The sequence below is a fragment of the Anabrus simplex genome, chromosome 5 (genome assembly GCF_040414725.1).
Source record: "Anabrus simplex isolate iqAnaSimp1 chromosome 5, ASM4041472v1, whole genome shotgun sequence".
NCBI classification, from domain to species: domain Eukaryota; kingdom Metazoa; phylum Arthropoda; class Insecta; order Orthoptera; family Tettigoniidae; genus Anabrus; species Anabrus simplex.
In genome coordinates this window covers 349,975,096-349,997,493 of record NC_090269.1, presented here as the reverse complement: position 1 = coordinate 349,997,493, position 22,398 = coordinate 349,975,096, and the positions used below count along the sequence as shown (strand labels likewise).

Genomic DNA, 22,398 nt, shown 5'->3' with positions numbered 1-22,398 from the left:
TGCACCTTGTGGTCTAATCTGAAATGTCATGTACTGCATGTCGCCAAGAGTGTAGCCATGTTGAAGCACCAGATCCTTGGTGATGTTGGATTTAGTCACCACCAGCTGCCTCAGTGAATCTGTGATAGTGTTCGACTCACGATGCAAACATTGCGGGTTCGATTGCTGCCATGGTAGTCGGTTATTGAAGGTCTGTCAAATATTCTGGCAACGTATGCCATGGTTATGTTAAAGTTCTCTGGTGGCGCACTCAGCGCCATCCAATAAAATTAAATTAACTGAACCACAGGAGCCGTCTTGTAGAAATCTGCTTTCGTTGCTAGATAGCAGCACAATCGGAATGTGGAAATTGCTAGGCAGACTGCCTAATGTCAGGCCGTAAGAAGCTGAAACTCGGCAGCTGAAGCATGCGATTAAAAAGAAGGCAGTTTGATGTGTAGCTCACGGGCTGTTGGATAGAAAAGGAGGTGGTGGTGGTTATTGTTTTAAGAGGAAGTACAATTGGGAAACTGACATTTCATAGTCATATATTTAATTCTCCTGTTGGTTTCCTGGGCGCTTCCCATTTTTAGGTACACATAAGCTTGACATCCTTTTAATACAGAGATGAACTGGAAGAATGTAATGGTGAAAGCTATAGCAATCAATACAACCCCTCCCCGGAAGAGAAAAAGGAAGATGTCCGATCCTTCGTAAAATGAAGGTATCGACCAGATAAGGGGAAGGGCCACGAAAGGCGTGAAAGTAAGACTTCTAGTCCACGCAAACCTAATAGGCCCAACCATGTGAGTCATAAGATAACAACAGAATGCTCCCAAGTTCAGAGCCCCTGGTTTCCCTTTTAGTCGCCCCTTACGACAGGCAGAGGATACTATGAATATATTCTACCATCCCCACCTACAGCGGGAAGCTAAAGGAGAAGTGGTAAGGAACCGGCCACTCTACCGCAAGAAAATTCCGACTCAGGATACCTGATTGGCGAGCCCTTACCTAGCTGAGGGCAATGACTAGATGGTCAATGTCTAGATTTGGATGAGGCATTTATTTATTTATTTATTTATTTATTTATTTATTTATTTATTTATCATACACAGCGAAACCTGCTCACGGCGAAACCCGTGTATATTGGGAAACTGGTGTTAAAGAAAATAGTACATGGTCCTACGAGAAACATATTATGAAAGTATCTGTTCGTAACGTACCTGTATGGAACGTAGTTTTACTGTATGCAGTGGAAAATATTGAACATTTTAACAGCGTAATTACAATTCATGATGATAGCTGAATAATTAAGATTTGTTATTTTTGGAGCATAAAAAACAAGAATAAGACAGAAAATCCAATGTTTAGTTCAACAAATTATGCCCGGAAATAAATTATTGTTTATTTCAGAACTGAATTCCAGAAAATTTAGCGAGAAATTTACTGTATTTTCACTTAATTAACGACCAATAGTAACTCCTTCTGGATAAAATTCCGGTACCTTGGCATCCCCGCAAATCCGCAAACACGAAAGTGGTATATCTGAGCATCTTCAAATACCACTACATTGAGCTAATATCGAACCCGCCAACTTGGTCTCGGAGGCCAGCACTCCCCCACTTGAGTCGCTCAGTCCGACAGTCTATGTTCTTATTGGTTCATAAAGTATGCTGTATACTGCGTAGTATTCTGAGCTTTTGATCATAATGTATTCAGCTTATTACATCGAAATTTGAATTGGGTGGCAATATTTAGAACTCCTAGCCTGTTAGTATAACGACTTTATTATTATTATTATTATTATTATTATTATTATTATTATTATTATTATTATTTCTAGTTGCTTTACGTCGCATCAACACAGATAGGTCTTATGGCGACGATGGGACAGGGAAGGGCTAGGAGTGGGAAGGAAGCAGCCGTGGCCTTTTTATTAAGGTACAGCCCCCGCATTTGCCTGGTGTGAAAATGGGAAACCATGGAAAACCATCTTCAGCGCTGCCGACAGTAGGGTTCGAAGCTACTATCTCCCGAATACTAGATACTGGCCGCACTTAAGCGACTATAACGATTTTTTTTGCTAGTGGCGTTACGTCGAACCGACTCAGATAGGTCTTATGACGACGATGGGATAGGAAAGGCCTAGGAGCTGGAAGGAAGCGTCCATGGCCTTAATTAAGGTACAGCCTGGTGTGAAAATGGGAAACCATGGAAAACCATCTTCAGCACTGCCGACAGTGGGATTCTAACCCACTATCTCCCGAATGCAAGCTCACAGTCACGCGCCCCTAACCGCACGGCCAGCTCGCCCAACGAATTTTAATCTTGAAATGCAAATAAAATATTACACGGAATGTTGGGAAAAGAAGCATCTGTAACGTAAGTTATAAAGTTTGCTCGGTGTTATTGTTTATAGTTAAATAATTAATAGCACGATACAATCACTTAAGTCCGTGTATGCCCGTGTGGCCTTCGGAGAGGCCTGGTGCAGGTCTTCCCATTTGACGCCATAAAGGCGACCTGCGCGTCTGTGTGGATGGGGTCCTATCTAAGATGAAATCTAATGCTGAAAACGTCACAAACACCCAGCCCCCGAGACATAGGAATTGACTACTGAAAGTTAAAATCCCCGACTGGACCAGGAATCAAACCTCGAACCCCTGGAACCAAAGGTCACCACGCTAACCATTTAGCCATGGGGCCGGCCGTAAGCCCGTGATTTCCTCACAAAGAACCAACTAAGTGACTGTAAAGAATAATAGTTTAGAAATCTTCGGCAGTGTCGGACTTAAGCAAGTCACGTAAAACAATCTACATATGTAAAGTGAATAATATTCCGTTCACTGTTTCCTGCCCGAGAAAAGAAAAGGAGTTATGACAACTCACGCAAGCCAGTCTGTTATGGGCCTGTCTTCTTTGAAACAGGAACGGAACAGCAACGAAGAAATGAGAGTTGGAAACGGGATAGACCACAAAACGGGTCAGCAAGCCTGGCAATGGTTCCGTCGTAGTTAACCATTAAAAACAAATTACACCTTTCCTCGACTCGAAGATAACTAGAAAGTTATAACAAACGTCAAGACATGGTCGTAAAGTGTTACCAGGCCTTCTTTCTTACATACAACATCGTCAACGGAGGAACGGGATCCTAAAGGTAGGCCTACTTATTAAGACAGAGGACATCAATCACCAGTAATACTGTCCGTCTCCGTAGCGTAACCGTTCTGGGAGGCTCGGGTTCGATTCTCGGTACTGCCAGAAATTTAAGAATGGCAGGAAGGCTGGTATGTGGTTAAAATGACGCATGCAGATAGCCTGAAAAGAGCTGCATCACCTCGGGACGAGGACACGCGTTTACTTTCTTTACCAGCAATGCTTAATAATAATAATAATAATAATAATAATAATAATAATAATAATAATAATAATAATAATAATAATAATAATAATAATAATATCCGCCTCTGTGATGTAGTGGTTAGTGTGATTAGCTACCACCCCCTCCCCCGAAGGCCCGGGTTTGATTCCCAGCTCTGCCACGAAATTTGGAAAGTGGTACGAGAGCTGCAACGGGTCTACTCACCCTCCGGAGGTCAACTGAGTAGAGCGGGGTTCGAATCCCACCTCAGACATCCTCGAAGTGGTTTTCAGTGGTTTCCCACTTTTCCTCCAGGCAAATGCCAGGACGGTACCTAACTTAAGGCCATGGCCGCTTCCTTCCCTCTTCCTTGTCTATCCCTCCTAATCGTCCCATCCCTCCACAAGACCCCTGTTCAGCATAGCAGATGAGGACGCCTGGGCGAGGTACTGGTCCTCCTTCCCAGTTTTATCCCCTAACCCAAACGTTTCACGCTCCAGGACACTGCACTTGAGGCGAGGCGGTAGACGTGGAATCCCTCACTGAGTCGGAGGGGTAAACCAACCCTGGAAGGTAAACGGACTGAGAAATAATAATAATAATAATAATAATAATAATAATAATAATAATAATAATAATAATAATAATAATAATAATCCCATTTATCAGCCCAGTTCGAACACATAACATGGCAAATGCAGTCTCTACACCACAGTACTGAAGCCCCATACGGTGCTAGAGCCGTGTTGTGATGGAATAGGAGCTCATTCTTTCTTCACTTCGACTACCCAGCTAATTCGGTCAGTAAACGAGCCTGCTGCTAGAACGAACAGACACAAACTCACAAATGAACGAGTCTGGACAGACTCAAACCAGACTCATTGCTGCTCGATCGTAGTGGGTGATATTCGAACAGTAACCAGTGTGAGTCAATCTAAACTGGAAACTCGATAAGAGACTAGGTATACAAGTCCACTCCGATGTCCAATCACCTAGTGGGTGCTCAAACCGCGAGCTGTTGTCATGTTTCTGCTTCACGTGTGTTACATGCAGTGGCTGTATAAGAAAGATGTTTGGAGAAGCAGTGCATGTAGCAACTGTGTACACGCATGCATAGAAATGGTGCCCCGATATAAACAAAACATTGTAATCCCCCACCTTCTCACTTAACTCATTGCTGCAGATAGACAGCCTGCTACAAGACTTTGTTCTGATCGAAATGGGCACAGTGGTGGATACACACTGTGCCTTCAGTACTATTATACCCGTTCAATTCCTTTCCATTTTCAGGTACTGAAGTGGCCTTCAACACTACCGCTTCACTCCCTCCTCTCCTTTTTAACACTGGAGTGAGGAAGTGTTGATTGTTTATGTCGGTACACCATTCCTGTGCATGCGTATACCAATGAGTGAGTGGCTTGAACTTCCGAATTTTCCGCGATGTGTGGATGGAAAAGAGCTAGAATTGAGAAGGTAGTGGCTATGGCCTTAATTAAGTTACAGCCCTAGCATTTGCCTGGCATAAAAATAGGAAACCACGGAAAACTGTCTTCAGTGTTGCCGATGGTGGAATTCGAAACCCACCAACTCGCTCGGTTGTTTGAGAGGACTTCTATCAATTTTGAATTATCCTGATATAAACGAGGTATACATTTACACCAGAAAACCCTTGAAAAATAGACAGTAATCAATTGTAATGGAGCTGGAGAACAAGTTGTTTCAGCAGTTTCATTCTAAATTCATAGAATTGAGATCAATATTGAAATGGCCCTTCCAAATGCTGGACTGAACACTGTTCACGAGATATTTTAAATAGTGTTAAACAGTGTTTTTAAAGCCAAAATATTTTCAGGTTACTATATATTACAATAATATTTGTCCAGCACTTCATTCCTTGTGACAGTAAAAATGTTAAAAGTTATTTCCACCGCAGTAGAGGGTTTATGTTGCGACGACTGTCTTCTTGTTGTTGAGAAATGTTGCCGATCTTGTAACCTAGAAACGATTGACTCCAACAGGTGAGTCCGCTATAAGTCATAACTGTTTTAATTGCCATATTACTTGGTTAAAAATGAGCATTCTTCAATCTCCTTAGAAGGTGGAATGACTACTTAACCGTTTCTAATCAACTGTTCAACCTGTTTCTCGTTACTTAACTAGTACCGAACCCAGAGGCTGTGAAGACAAGTTTCTAAGACGATCTTATCTCACGGTAAATGACTTATTTCAACATGGATTCGATTCTCAGAACCGGTTTTTGTGATTATGTCTTTCTTGTGAGATGCTAACTAATGTGCCGCGTGCTGTGATAGCGTGTTCTTATGAAAGGCGAGACGATAATGAATGAGTTCTGACGCTGCTCTAGGGAAGATTCCAGAAAAAATATTTTTAAGAAATGATGTCAAATGTTTTGTGCCTTTGTAGTCTATTGTAGAGAAGGCACAAATACGATCCTCGTCCGACAATACTAACATGGGACGTTCCTCATTTTAGTGTTGTTTCTTGTGGGGAGATTTCCACGACCTACAGTATAAGATTGATATAAAATGTAACCAAATCCTGTGTCTGGAATGCTAGGAAAAATCGAGTGGGAAACAATGGAAGCTAGAAGGGAAAGAATACAATTATATGTCATGTATAATCACTCAAGAAAAGAATAAGCGCATGGTATTTTTTCTACCATTTAATATTTTACTGAAGGGCATACAGTCGAACCTCGATACCTCGAACCTCGATATCTCGAACCCCCAGTACTCGAATTTTCATTATCTCAAAGTAGCTTAAATTTCCTGACCGTTTGTCCTATTCTTCACGTGTATTTATTTCTCTACTACTCGAAATTCGATTACACGAATTTCTTGATTTCTCGAAGCAAACATTTCATCCCTTGAAGCAAAAAAAAAAAAAAAATAGTCTGTATCTCGAATTTCGTGCAATTATTTGTTTTTCAAAATCTTATTCCACTCGGAGGCTGCCTAATACAAGGAATACACAAACTGTGCAATACGGCATTTGTGGTTTGTGAGGAATAGTTAAAAGTGATGCTGGAAGCTAATATGACGTTAACTAGTGCAAGGACAATTTTTATCAGCTGTGAGCTTGCATTCGGGATAGTGGATTCAAACCCTACTGTTGGCAGCCCTGAAGATGGTTGTCCGTGGTTTCCCATTTTCACACCACGCAAATGTTGGGGCTGGGATGTACCTTAAGGCAAGGGTCGCTTCCTTTCCACTCCTAGACCTTCCTATCCCATCGTCGCAATAATACATATCTGTGTCGGTGCGACGTAAAGCAACTTGTAAGAAAAGTTGAGATATACGGTAACGTTTCTAGCCACCTATATGAAGCAGAAAAATACATAGAAGCATCCTGAGATCTTACTCATAACTACTTTAACATTTCCATATTCATGGACTCTTCATCTATAATCTACGACTGTTCTCCTAAGGAAGAACAACTGTGGATGTCGCGAGGTATTGTTGTTAGTTTGGAAATGTTCTAGACCATGATTCCACGAAAAAGTTCGAGACATGGCGACTAAACACCTAGACAGCAAATGAACACTATGACCACCGAAAGAATCGAACAGCATTTAACTCCTGATGTCTTCTTCCTCCAACTGTCTTTCCTCGTCGTTCTTTGTGCTGAAGTTTGTGAAGTAAAGAGACCGTTTCACTACGTCTACATTATAATTACTTACGCTAGATAGACATTACCTCATATGCTCTGTTGTTATTTCTCGTACTCTAACAACACACACAACCACAGTTTATTACGTTTTCTTTTTGAAGAAAAATAATAGAAAAAAGTTCTTTGCTGGCGTGTAATTGAAACGTTGGCGAATCTTGTTAGGTAACCACCCGTGGAGAGTGTCTGCCTCCTGGCAGGCTTTCTCTACAGACTTCCTCTTCCACACACACCAAGTATTATGAATGAATACACTGACAGGTACCCAGCCAAGGGGAGTCTACTGTATGCCCTATTAAGTGGCCAATCCCAATGGTGCAGTGTGGTGGGCACTGTCCTGTTCCTAATCCCGCCAAAGGTCAGTGACATTCGGTGGTGTTTTAAATGCGACAGCTCTATGTCCGTATTCTTCTCGAAAGAGAAAGGGGAACTACAATTTTATTTCTAATTATTTAGTTCTTTATAGAATATTATGTCCTCCTTAATGTGAAGATAAAATCATTATTTCCTTTTTTTTCAAAGGATATGTTCCTCTATGTCATGTATTTCACTTGCTACGTGCCACTCTGCAGTAGCCTAACTTTCAGTTTCACAAATGGTTTTCATTGTAATTCAAAAAATGTTGAGGATATTTGCACGGTAGTTCTTTTATTTATATAAAATTGAAACCACTTTTTCCTTTCCGAAAATCAAAGGATCATAAATATGTCTCTCGATCATGGCCTTCCATCAACGGCTGCCGGATGACCACCAGCCCTACGATATAGCCTGCACGGTTACCAGGTAACACTGTCTGGATATCCATCCATACCTTACATTGCAGCCTGCACGGTTACTAGGTAACACTGTCTGGCTATCCATCCATACCTTACATCGCAGCCTGCACGGTTACTAGGTAACACTGTCTGGCTATACATCCTTACCTTACATCACAGCCTGCCCGGTTGCTAGGTAACACTGTCTGGCTATCCATCCATACCTTACATCGCAGCCTGCACGGTTACTAGGTAACACTGTCTGGCTATACATCCTTACCTTACATCACAGCCTGCCCGGTTGCTAGGTAACACTGTCTGGCTATCCATCCATACCTTAACATCACAGCCTGCACGGTTGCTAGGTAACATTGTGTGGCTACCCATCCATACCTTAACATCACAGCCTGCACGGTTGCTAGATTAGCCTACACTTCAGTCACACATTTGGGACGGTAGTTTCGTAACGTAAAATTTCAGATGCCCCCTCCCCACTCCAAATGGATAACAATAGGCTAACAACGAAAATTCTAAACACCGTCGGTAGTCCTGAAGATGGTTTAGCGTGGTTTCCCATTTTCACACCAAGGCTGTACCTTAATTGGACATGGATGCTACTTTACCAACCCCAGTCCTTTCCCAACCTTGCGTCGCCAAAAACCTTTGATGTGTTACTGCGACGTTAAACCACTAGAAAAAACTTATAAACGTAACACTATTCCCGAAGAACCACAATTGGCTAGTAGAAATAAACAAAAATCTATAAGAAACTGGTATTAACGAAGAAAAGATACAAGAAAGAACATACTGCACAACCATTATAAACTAACAAATTTGCCGAAACACCTAAACAAAAAGACACAGAAAGAGAAAAGCAACGTAGAAAGAAACTCAAGGAACGGATGAACAGATATTGGGAAGAAGAGAGGAAACAGTGTGCTGAATAAGTTCGCTATTTGGGCATAACGAATTAATAAAATAATGATAATACTAATAATAATAATAATAATAATACTAATAATAATAATACCTCATTCTTCAGTGGTATTAACAGGGCAATTTCGGGTCAGCAACTCTATAAAACGCGCCTTAGACAACAGGACATTATCAGCACTGTGTGACAAAGGCAATGAACGAAACCTGAAGAGTAAATGGTCCTTGAAGAAAACAATACCCAGTGATTACTGAGCGGTAACCTTTGTCAATGAACTCCTCTTTTAGCAATATTATTCTTTCTGTTACAAAGTGCTGTATGATCGGCGTAGCGACTAGCGATGTTACAATAAGTTCGTGATGTCACGGTGAATTGAATACTGTTTTATGCATAACCCTAAATGTAAGAACATCAATCATTGCTCAAGTAATATCGGGCATGCTCTTCGTGACGGATACATCACGATTCTTAATAAGCAACTCGTGTCTACACAGTAGCTCTGAATCTATAAATTACTAACTTTAGAATACTGGTTGCTTTATCGAATGACAATTTTCCAGTATATTCTTTGAGGATTTTTAATCGTTAAAGGGAAAGGTGCATATTTACATCGCCTTCCTTCAGTAATACTTCAATGTCGCGTGCTTTTCCATTCTTGTAACTGCTATCGAGCTTTAGAAAAGCCAGAGTTCGCAAATTTTGCCATGAAAGGGTTATTTTTTAATGTGCCAGTAGGCTGCAATTTCAGGCGTCGGTATCTAATCAACTCTGCTGAGATTTGAATATGTAGCAACGATTGAGCTAATGACATTAAAACTAAGGACATCTCTGGTTTGGCCACGAAGGCTTCTGGAAGAGTGGAAGGTGAAGACCTCCAATAGGTAGTGGAAGACTTTCTTCACCATTTGTTTTACGTCTCAGTGAAAGGTTTCTTTTTTTTCTTTTTGGTAATGGTTTTTCTCGCACGAACACTTTCAATGTTTTCGGCGACACAAGGGTGGGAAATGCTAGGATTGGGAAGAAAGCGGCCGTGGCTTTAATTAAAGTACAGCCCCAGCATTGTCTGGTGTGGAAATGGGAAACCGCGGAAAACCATCCTCAGGGTTTCCAACAGTGGGTTTCGAACCCACTATTTCCCTAATACAAGCTTGCAGCTACGTGACTCAAACCAGGTAGCCATTCGCTCAGTGGATTTGCGTATAAATGTTTCAACTACCTCACGGGTAATGAAACAAACGCCCTTCTGGGTATACTACTACTACTACTACTACTACTATTACTAAAGAGGAAGAATAAGAATTTTTTTGCTAGTTGCTTTACGTCGCACCAACACAGATAGGTCTTATGGCGACGATGGGACAGGAAAGGCCTAGAAATGGGAAGAAAGCGGTCGTGGCCTTCATTAAGGTACAGCCCCAGCATTTGCCTGGTGCGAAAATGGGGAAACCACGGAAAACCATTTTCAGGGCTGCCGACAGTGGGGTTCGAACCCACCATCACCCGAATGCAAGCTCACAGCTGCGCGCTCCTAACCGCACGGCCAACTCGCCCCGTTGAATACGAAAAGAAGAATAGTCAAACAGAGGAACCGGTGGCTGGTTCTTTGACCCCTAGATGGCAGTTTGATCTTAGTTCAGTCTTCTAGCTGGTACGTGCAATTTGCGCCATTCTCATGTTAATAGACTGAATGGCACGCAAAAGAACTTGTAGGGACAAATCCGTAAAAAGAAGTCTGTGAAACGTAAAACCAGTAACACTTCAACGTAGTGGTTTAGTCCCTCTTGAATCTAGAGTATAACATTATTTAGAAACGACGGAGTGTGGGATTATTCTCAAATGAGATGTTTAACGTGCCACGTGTCAATTGTTGACCTCCTAAACTGGGATTCGATACCACATCCTCAGAGTAAATATCTACCCAATTACATCACACCGCGAGCGTCGAACTGTATCTGCCTCTGCGTGAACTAACGTGTACCCTGAATTGCTTCGGCGGTAAACTGGTCAGATCTGGGATGGTAAGTATTGGCTTACCACTTGGAGATGAGGTTTCACTGCAAGCGCACGCTATCTCGGGTGTTTTAGGTATGTTCCCTGCCCATCCCATTCCTTTAGTGGGTTAATTGATGGTACAATACCACATTATTATTATTATTATTATTATTATTATTATTATTATTATTATTATTATTATTATTATTATTATTATTATTATTATTGATATTTGCTTTATGTCGCACCCACACAGATAGGTCTTATGGCGACGATGGGACAGGAAAGGCCTAGGAATGGGAAGGAAGCGGCGGTGGCCTTAATTAAGGTACAGCCCCAGCATTTGCCTGGTGTGAAAATGGGAAACCACGGAAAACCATCTTCAGAGCTGCCGACAGTGGGATTCGAACCCATTATCTCCCGGATGCGAGCTCACAGTTGCGCGCTCCTAACCGCACGGCCAACTCGCCAGGTATTATTATTATTATTATTATTATTATTATTATTATTATTATTATTATTATTATTATAAATGTCCTCGTAGGTCGCAGCGTGTTCAGATCGTGACGTACCCCGATCCACAACGAACCTCCGCTGACCTGTAGGGTCATAATGTCACAACGAACGAGCATGCGGAACCATTTACAGTTGTAGAACGAGATGGTCATTTTACCAATGAAAGAACAGTCTTCTTAATATATTTTAGCTATAAAAGAACTGTCCTTTATGATATTCCAGCCACTTCCAGCCAGTGAACGAAAAGAAGCTATTACGTATGCGGTCAAACAGAACGTCTCTAGTTAATCTTAAACATATAAACATACTGGACTTCAGTGGCAAGAGGAGATTGTAGAAGTTTCTCTGAGAGTGCACAGACTGTAATATAAAAATCCTATAGACCACAACCTGGCAGGTTCGATCCTGGCTCAATCCGGTGGTAGATTTAGTGGCACGTAAAGAAAGTCCTGAGGGAATGAAATCCGGCACCTCGACATCTTCGAAAACCATAAAATAGTAGTGAGTGAGACGTAAAGCCAATAACATAATTATTAAAATTCCTATAAAGATAGTAGGCACAGGCTATGTAGGCCTACACTATGTTTCACGAGAAAGTACATGAAGTATATAAAAATATGTCATGGAAATCAATATCCTTGCTCCTTTAGATGGGAGCGATGACCTGAAGGACTCGAATCCAAACCCTCCTAGCACACTCAATCTCAGAAAGACAACTGACAGAAAGACGACTTCAGCAGAATGCTGAGATAGTACCACTGCCAATCAAGTCATCCTGGTTGGTTGCTTTTATTGATGGTTACAGTATTTTGGTATCATTCACTTGGCACAGGCCAGAGGAAAATGTAGCTTCCACCCAAGTCTCAACCTCATTTGTGGCCGTGACAGTATGGAAATTATGGGTGGTGCTGAGTAAGGACATTTGGAGCACAATTAGTGTGTTCAGATATTACAAAACGCGTTATTCACTGGGCCAGTCGTGCTGCAATAGAAGGTTCTGGCCAATTGGCTAATGCAATGGCACACTGCCTCGCTCCTCATCTTTTCTAGTACCTCCTTATCAGTTTACTAATAACCGCATAACTTCTGGTGGTGCTACTTGAGGATTCAACGAACCTTCGGACTTATGACTTCACAGACATCAGTCAACTGCATAAAAAACTGGATACATAATTAGGCAAGTCAAACGTCCATACTCATGAGTGGAATCGAACCAACAGCGGATGAATTTTAGACTTCTACTGTTTTACACCATGACCTTGGTACTGGCTTCCGCCTCCTGATTATTGCTAGTGAGGTAAATATGTTAAAAGACTTTTCCTTACATTGTTTATTACGCTGGTAGCCTAAAGATCCAAGCTCTCTGGGAAACTAACAAATCGTACACTAACTTTGTACATTCTAATCAAATTTACATCATTAAGGCCATTTTTCTTTTTAGAACATAACTTTGGCAGAGACAGTTAAAATATGTCTTTAATGCTGGCAGAAGTGGTGACGGACAATCAGTTATGGGCTAGCTGGTTTTATGAACTTATTTGAACATCAGGAACAAATTATCTTTCCATAATTTTCCCATGTTTAAAACTGTAGGACCTTTAGTTCAAAATTTCATTTCGGATTTTAGGAAGTGATTAAGCCTGTTAATCCTAACTGTTAGGAAATAAAATTGGAGTTAACGTTACTTTCCTCGGTAGGCTTCTTATTCCTAGATACGCAAGACATTATCAAGGTTTGTACCTTTTTACCTAGTACACCTACAGTATACTTCTATAGGTGTTATGGTTAGACTGGACTTGAACTATTTCCTCCCGCACAAATATTTTTTGTAGAATTCAATATCGGCAAGCCTAATACATTCAGTACAGCAATTAAAGGTTTAATTCATCTGTAATAACATCATATGCGAGATCGAGCTTTTTAAAGTCAATGTAGCCTATCCGCGGTTCCTCATTTCGCAGAGTATTGCGGGAGGAAGTGTCTCTAAATCCTCATCCGAGGACTGAACAGGTATGAAAATGGAGTGAAGAGCGAGTGCCGGCTGTGTGTGTGGTAGTGGTGTCAAGAGACTGGAACATCTATCTGTAATGGAAATTAAATCGCGTTTACTTCCCACTCTTCTGCAAATTCAATTACCGTTCAAATAGAGTTCAAACAAACGCTACCATCCGATGATCCAACACAAATAGCTAAATGGAAATGAGATCAAACAGCATGCGTACTAGAACCCTGTGTTAAGAGTAACTCATTTTATATTTCAACACTGGCAGACTTTTCAATCCGCTGCCATCCTCGAGCTAGTGAGAAAGTGCTTTTCCTGGTTTCTTCGGACAAAACATGCCAATGAAGACAAACAAGCTTCAGAAGGGCATCTTTATTTGTAAACAAAAAATAATGAAACACAGAGAATTGTATTATTTAATTTATTTTCCGGGTTGAACCGTGTTGTACTTGTACGCATATCACGTACAGTTTGCCGACGTTTCGAATACATTGCAGTATTCATTGTCAAGGCGACTGAAATACCCCTACTCGATCCGAGGTAATCAGTCTCCTGGGAGTTTTGGATTTATTGTCAGCATTTAGTTGTTAGTTATGTATTAAGTTGAAATATTACCAAGTGTATCTGAAGAATACTGAGCAATGAAACCACGGAATTTGCAGGTTAATACTAGGAAATAGCGTACTAAAGACGGAATTTCGTACTCACAGCATATGCGTTCTTCAATATTAGGCACAAGAACGCAATAAACGTGTGTGTGTCCAACTCATGCCCCGTTTCTCCACGGGGTCTGGTATGAAGTGAGATTTTAGCACCGGATGCTTTTCCTGACGTCAACCTCATCAGGGGAGTTAAAGAGATGAAGTGAATAACGTGATATATGATAGCTGAGAGGGAGAGGGTGAAACCCTATGCCGACACATAACCTACTCATGTTGAACAGCACCAAGTTGCCTGCCGAAGGCTTAACGTCCCCATCCGAAGGACGAATTACCATCAACAGCGTCATATGCCCTCACTCCAAATGAACACTGCGGAGAAGTTTGGAATTTAATTCAGGCTTTTGGTATGAAATGTAGTAATTAGAAATCGTATACGACCACTTCTCCTACCTTACCGGCCAACATTCCGAAGGTAAAAATTCCTCTGACAAACGGAACTCGAACTGGCTAACCATGGTGTCAAACCATATAAACTCGATGTCTTAACGATCATGGCCATAAGGTGGGCTTAGGAACAAAATAAATAAATAAATAAATAAATAAATAAATAAATAAATAAATAAATAAATAAATAAATAAATAAATAATGTCCGCCTCTGTGGTGTAGTGGTTAGTGTGATTAGCTGCCAGCCCCGGAGGCGCGGGTTCGATTCCCAGCTCTGCCACGAAATTTGAAAAGTGATACGAGGGCTGGAACGGGGTCCACTCAGCCTAGGGAGGTGAACTGAGTAGAGAGGGGTTCTATTCCCTCCTCACCCATGCTCGAAGTGGTTTTCCGTGGTTTCCCAGTTCTCCTCCAGGCAAATGCCGAGATGGTACCTTACTTAAGGCCACGGCCGCTTCCTTCCCTCTTCCTTGTCTATCCCTTCCAATCTTCCCATCCCCCGACAAGGCCCCTGTTCAGCATTTTAAGTTAGCCCGCCTGGGCGAGGTACTGGTCATTCTACCCGGTTGTAACCCCCGGCCCAAAGTCTCACGCTCCGCCCTTGAGGCGGTAGAGGTGGGATCCCTCGCTGAGTCCGAGGTAAAAACCAAACCTGGAGGGTGAACAGATTAAGTAAATAAATAAATAATGAATGAATTATTTAATTAAGCAATATGTGAACGTCAACCAAGGTGTGAAATCAATTAGCAACACACTTACAATTCCACAACCACCACCAGGATTACTACTACAGAAGTTCTACGACTATTTTATGACGTATTTGAAAATGAAATAAAATGAAATGGCGTATGGCTTTTAGTGCCGGGAGTGTCCGAGGACAACTTCGGCTCGCCAGGTGCAGGTCTTTTGATTTGACTCCCGCAGGCGACCTGCACGCCGTGATGCGGATGAAATGATGACGAAGACGACACATACACCCAGCCCTCGTGCCAGAGAAATTAACCAATGATAGTTAACATTTCCGACCCTGACGGGAATCGAACTTGGGAGCCCTGTGACCAAAGGCCAGCACGCTAACCATTTAGCCATGGAGCCGGACTATCTGAAAATAGGAAGGCAGTGTCATCCAATTTATCCTCAATCGCACTTTAAAACCGAATGCAGGCCTTTAGAAGTGTGGATGTAAAGTAGAACGTTCAAAATTGTATGGGTAGACGACGTCACCAACGAGTAGTCCCACCCTGGAAAACAGCTTGTTTCGGTTACTTATTCAGAAAGGAGAAATGTAGCCTGATGCAACCGATCACATACGGTGAGACGGAAGGGAAACTTGGACGTCGGTGGAGACGATTATTCTGGACACGGAATTCCGATATCCACGATACAACTTTGATACGAGAAACACAAAATAGAAATAGTACTCCTTGAAGGTCGCTAACCTGCTGTGAGGATTCGGCAGAAGAAGAAGAAGAAGAAGAAGAAGAAGAAGAAGAAGAAGAAGAACTGTAAAACAAGCTATGTTAAACATTCGGAGTTTTCTTTAATATTCTTTGCTATGTCTTCCACAAAGAAGATAATCGGATTTACGCACTGCCACTTTTCTTTGCGCTGTTAACAGCACGAAAGTGGTTCATTCTAGTTTCAGAACGCTACATCATTAGTATAAATGAGAGCGCGTTAGCCCTTATTATTCCGCTAGAGGAGCATTCTCTGTTATGTTGACAACATTTAAATTAATGTTTAGATTTTTTCTATTACTCGTCACTACTCAACCCGTGCTTCGCACACGCCATTATCCGTCAGTTGAAGAGTCCAGGCAAGAAACCTGTAGGCCTAAATCACTTTCTTGTCGAGAAGGAGTTTGAGATGCCATAGTCATGTGTTTATTTGCCTTCAACGTTTTGGTGCATGCCTGAAATGTTAAAAATGGGTTTTCTCCGTTTCATAGAATGAAATTACATTTTCCTCTCGACCCTTCAGTAACATTATTTGGAATCATGACCGAGTTCGTTGCCTCTCATAACAGACTGCTCTTCCGATATAGTCACAATGATGAGAGAACTACGATCCGGGAGTCGAACTCGATGTGTCCAACTAAAAAACGGCGTCTTCCAACTACCGATCAGTTCATGGATCGGTCAAGTAAGTACCTGGATAAGGGACAGTTCACACAACAGTCAACTGGGGAAGGTCAGATGAATTTTAAAAACCGTGCGAAACGGTCTATATTTAGCACCAGCCAGTACTGTCCGGCTCCGTGGCTAAATGGTTAGCGTGCTGGCCTTTGGTGACAGAAGTCCCGGGTTCGATTTCCGGCAGCGTCAAGAATTTTAACCATAAATGGTTAATTCCGCTGTGCCGTCTTCATCATTTCATCCTCATCATGACGCGCAGGCCGCCTACGGGTGTCAGATCAAAAGACCTGCACCTGGCGAGCCGCAGTCTTCGGACACAACCCGGCACTAAAAGCCATACGCATTTCATTTCATTTCACTAGCCAGTACTGCATGCCTTTCTATAATTCGACATCTCAATTATTATTATGATTAGTTAGGCCCATCGCATCACTCTACGCTCGCTGATATGCAGATATTTAATTGAATTGGGAATCACGTAATACGCTAGAATAAGATTTAAACGTACTTCTCTAACAATTTTAATAATAATGTTATTTTATTTTCGTCCCACTAATTACTTTTGATGGTTTTCGGAGACGCCAAGGTGCCGGAATTTTGTCCCGTAGGAGTTATTTTACGTGCCAGTAAATCGACTGACACGAGGCTGACGTATTTGAGCACCTCCAAATAGCACCGGACTGAGCCAGGATTGAATCTGCCAGTCTGGGGTCAGAAGGCCAGCGCCTCAACCGTCTGAGCCACTCAGCCCGGCTCTAACGTATGTTACCTGAGGCTGAAACATCCCGCCCCTATGCATCAAATCAATATTAAAATCGATAACAGGGTCCCGATTGGAACCCACGCCAATCAAATGGAATAGTATTAAGAGAAAATCCTTCTTGTTCACATGTAGAACTATCAGCTACGAACTACTCTTACGAGAAATAAAATAAAATAAAATAAAATAAAATAAAATAAAATAAAATAAAATAAAATAAAATAAAAATAGACTTGTAAATTCCCTAAGGGCTATGGCCTTCTGAAATGCAGAGGCAGTGCTCAGTTTAACTCATCAGGTGAGCAGGTTTATTATTTTTGTTCTTTCCTAGATTGTTTCGCGAAAACGTCTTATTACATTCTTGACACCTGTTCAGTTTTTCCCCAGGGAGGGTTGAGATTTCTTCTTTGCACATTTCGTTACTGTTACGATTGGTACCAGTAAAAATTGATGTTATTGGTTTTTATCTCCCATCAACTACGCGATAGGTCTGTTTGGAATGAGCATTGAGAAATTAAATGAAGAAACTAATCCAAGAATAGCCGCTGTCAGAATCCAGATTCGAATCATATATCTCCAAACGGTGGTCCGGCCTAGTCGTGAACCACTGGCAGTCATCCGAGCTCAAACACACTTTCAGAAATGGCGCTTGATGAGTCAAACAAAATAAAATAAAATTATCAGCGTATCTGTAATTTGATTTCTAATACTCACCGAATAGCCAGGGAATACTTTACAGTATATACGATTTTTTTCTGGAAATTCCAAAGACTCTGCTTACCTGTAAAGAAAAGAGACGTTGATATTTAGTTGTGGAGTTGGTTTTCAAGAAACATTTAAATCACTGTAACGTAAATAAATCTCTCTTTTCATATGCCATTTTCTATGTCCTCTTATTGTAAGCTTACTGTATTTCTTTTTTTCTTTTTTTGCTATTGGTTTTATGTAGCACCGACACAGATAGGTTTTACGGCGACGATGGGATAGGAAAGGGCTAGGAGTGGGAAGGAAGCGGCCGTGGCCTTAATTAAGGTACAGGCCTGGTGTCAAAATGGGAAACCACGGAAAACCATCTTCAGGACTGCCGACAGTGGGATTCGAACCTACTATCTCCCGGATGCAAGCTAACAGGTGCGCGCCTCTAATTGCACGGCCAACTCGGCCGGTACTGTATTCTTAAAGTCATCTTTGTTGTTTCGGCAATCATTACAGTCATCATCCTGTGTTAGTATTATTGATAAAGTAATATAACTGTAATATTATTCGTCATTAATAATAATAAAAAAAATATATTTTTCCCAATTTATAGGGGCATGAAATCGATGTGAATTTAGCCCAACGCTATGTGGAGGAATGTATTCACAATTGCGTGTTTCTGTGTTAGTTGGTAGTGTGGTGTGTTTTACGCAGATGAAGAGATGTGTATTAGGTCGAACTCAAACACCTGGTCTCCGAACCAGAGGAATTAACCATAAGCATTCTCGATCTGGAATCGAACCCAGGGCCCTCTGAATCTAAGATCAGTGACCATTCAGCCATGAAGCCGGACATTATTGTTATTATTATTACTATTATTATTATTATTATTATTATATTATATTTATGATGAGGCCTCCTAGGGACCTCATGCCCATCCTTCCTTGTTGTTTTCACTTCCGATCTTTCCAGTATTCCTTCACCATTGCACTATGCTTTATTCTTCTCTTACCACACCAGTTTGGACCGGTTCCTTTACATTCTACCTTGGAATCCTTCCATTTCTAAAACATTTGAGAAATCTCTCTTTCTATAGTTTATTATTATTATTATTATTATTATTATTATTATTATTATTATTATTATTATTATTATTATCATTCGGTGTCCAGCTCCATAGCTAAATGGTTAGCGTGCTTGCCTTTGGTCACAGGGGTCCCGAGTTCGATTCCATAATTGGTTAATTCCCCTCGCACGGGGGCTGGGTGTATGTGTCTTCTTCGTCATCATTTCATCCTCATCACGACGCGCAGGTCGCCTACGGGAGTCAAATCAAAAGACCTGCATCTGGCGAGCCGAACATGTCCTTGGACACTCCCGGCACTAAAAGCCATTCACCATTTCATTGTCGTCCGGTCTAGAAAGCCAAGAATAACGGCCTAGAGGATTCGTCGCGCTGACCACACGATACCTCGTAATCTGCAGACCTTCGGACGGAGCAGCGGTCGCTTGGTAGGCTAAGGCCCTTCAAGGGCTGTAGTGCCATGGGGTTTGGTTTGGTTTATTATTATTATTATTATTATTATTATTATTATTATTATTATTATTATTATTATTATTATTATTAACGTCCTTGAATGATAGCAAGTGAGTGAATTCGTTGCTAGCTTCTCACTAAGGTGGTACAAATCATCTTCAAATTAAACGAGATTGTTGAAATGGAAATTTACATCTTAGTGTTTCTCCATTTATAACTTTATAACTTTATAACTTTATAACTTTATAACGCCCATTTGAAGAGACCTCTTAGACAGTTTCTAAAAAAATTCTGTTCATCCAAAGTTTCATCTGTATCGGTTTTAGTAGTGTTATAATAATAAAATAATTGGCAGGAGTCGAACTCTTAGATAATGAAATATCGGTTGAATTATATCTCACACCTTTGTGGTAGTCTTTACAATATACCAGGTCATTCTCCATCTCATCAGTTAGTGAATGAGTGATAAGTTATTTCACGTACTACATCTGAATTTCATCCCTTCTGCTCGAAATCTAACACATGACTCCTACACATTAAGTGTCCATAGAACTATATCCGGTAGGTGGAGAGAATACTAAGCTGAGAATAAAAACATTTTCATTACCCTTAACTGAGTATATTTCGGAACTAAATTAGTGATCTGTTTGAGGGGGAACATGCACCTATTTTTACGAAAGGTCACCCTAATCTATAGGCGTGCCTATCATGGCCTCATTACCACATTATTTTCATGGAGATAACAGACCACAGGATGTTTTACAATTATTTAATTTGCACGTCGTGTTGTCCATCCCTAAGAGACAAACTCCATTATTAAACCTGTCCGAAATAGTGTTGTTAACTGACCGACTTTCTGTCTGCCGACCGCAACAATTCCGTCAGGGATTTTTGTGTTATTTAATTCGCGGTTGTGTACACTAAAATAAATGACAAATGAATAGACTGGATGTCACATGCCCTGTAGACTTAGAGGTAATTTTGAAGGCCAGTCTAGGTTCTATTATAAAGCAATGAATCTCCCAATATTACTTGGATCTGCAACTTTCGGAGATCGCCGTAGACAGATGAAATGAAATGGTGTAGGCCTATGGCTTTTAGTGCCGGGAGTGTCCGAGGACATGTTCGGCTCGCCAGATGCAGGTCTTTCGATTTGACACCCGTAGGTGCCCTGCGCGTCGTGATGAAGATGAAATGATGATTAAGACAACACATACACCCAGCCCCGTGCCAGAGAAATTAACCAATGATGGTTAAAATTCCCAACCCTGCCGGGAATCGAACCCGGGGCCCATGTGGCCAAAGGCCAGCACGCTAACCATTTAGCCATGGAGCCGGACGCCGTAGACAGATAAACAAACAGACAAACAGACTAATGTGAGATACACCATTTACATTCCATTTTACGTCATTAGGTATATATGGTATGATAACGTGCCTTACAACGAACAGTACTTCACGCGGCATATTCTCGCTAAAGAGGACGGGAGTGGTATTCATATCTGTGCGCAGCATTACTCCCCAGGGAAGAGACTACACTACGTGATTAAACATAATAGAGGCAGTGCATCATGTTTAAATACCAGAACGTGACAAAAATGCATATTCATTGTTGCAGACTTCGAGCAAACAGCCTTCTCTACAAGTCTGACCTAAATCTTCGACACTTTTCTTTGCAGGTTTATGACTAGGCGACAGTGCAGTGCAGTCCTCGATCTATAGGTGCTGTCGTGTACTTACATGTTAATCAGATCGTATTTGATAACCTATGTTATTATAATGACTTCACAATAACTGACGGGTAACTGCGAATTGGATGGTCGGTACATTTGTGCAGTGAGCGGTCGTAGACGGGTCAAGAAGGACTGTGCTCGTGAGGGCGCAGCCTGTTAACTGGTGTATGTGACGTCACGCACTTGCCTGCTACAATTGTTGACATGCAGCAGAGTATTATTTTCAGAGTGGTGTACAAGACTGGCCGAGGACTGAAGTTCATTCTGAGGTTAAAACATGGCCAGAAATTTATTCAAAAATTGAATGTGTGATTAAAGACAGTATGAATAAACATTCTGAAAACTTGTAAATCTGAGTTTCGGTTCGCTAATTTGTAATGACCTAACTTATATGAGTAGAAATATGAAAAGACAAGTTAATACATTAGTTTCCAAAGGACATGCAATATTTATCATTGGTAGATATGTGGAAATTAATTTCGCTTTGATAGTCAGCAAAATAATTTGTAGTAGTAAATCTTGTTATGTTTATAAAACTGTATTAAATATATAGGCTAGATTTTCGGTGAAGATGGGTTAGGCAAGGGAAGGCAACGGCCATGATCCTAACACTCTTAATTAAGATACATCCCCAACATTTGCCTGGTGAGAAAGTGGGAAATCACGCTAAAACTATCTTCAGGGTTGCCGACTGGTGTAGTCCGAAACCACCGTCTCCCTAATGCAAGTTTAAAGCTGCACAGCGCGCCCCACATATCCAATTCGTTCGGTGCAATTTCAAATCTGTACTGACATTCAATAATACTGACAACATGACTGTGTGAATAATATATTACTTTACTGTCACGAAGATCGGAGCTCAAGTTAAGAGCTTTTTTGTATCCCTCATGTGGAAGGAGTGAGAGCCGGCTCGGTACGGTGAAGCCTGCCAGTCACTGCCGTAGTGCATACTGTGGATCTACAATACTAACTTGACGAACAAATGGTAATTATTTTACAAGCCACGTTTACGTCGCACTGACACAGATAGGTATTATGACAACGATGGGATAGGAAAGGGCTAGGAGTGGGAAGTGGCCGAGGTCTTAATTAAGGTATAGCCCCGGCATTTTTCTGGTGTGAAGACGGGAAACCACGGACAACCATCTTCAGAAAAAGTTGGAATTCAAGAGGACAAACTGGGGCAAATATTCATTTATAGGGA

At 41.3% G+C, this 22,398-nt stretch overlaps 1 protein-coding gene across 4 annotated transcripts in view; it reads right to left on the bottom strand.

The window, feature by feature from the left end:
* Hr3 (Hormone receptor 3) overlaps positions 1-22,398 on the bottom strand; it is a 586,730-nt gene that overhangs the window by 154,108 nt on the left and 410,224 nt on the right. Inside the window, exon 2 of one of the 4 annotated variants that reach the window (XM_067147645.2) lies at positions 17,943-18,009. The exons of the other annotated variants lie outside the window; for them this stretch is intronic. The gene's annotated coding sequence lies outside the window, so the exon portion shown is untranslated. The remainder of the gene's footprint in view (positions 1-17,942; positions 18,010-22,398) is intronic. 4 annotated transcript variants of the gene reach the window in all.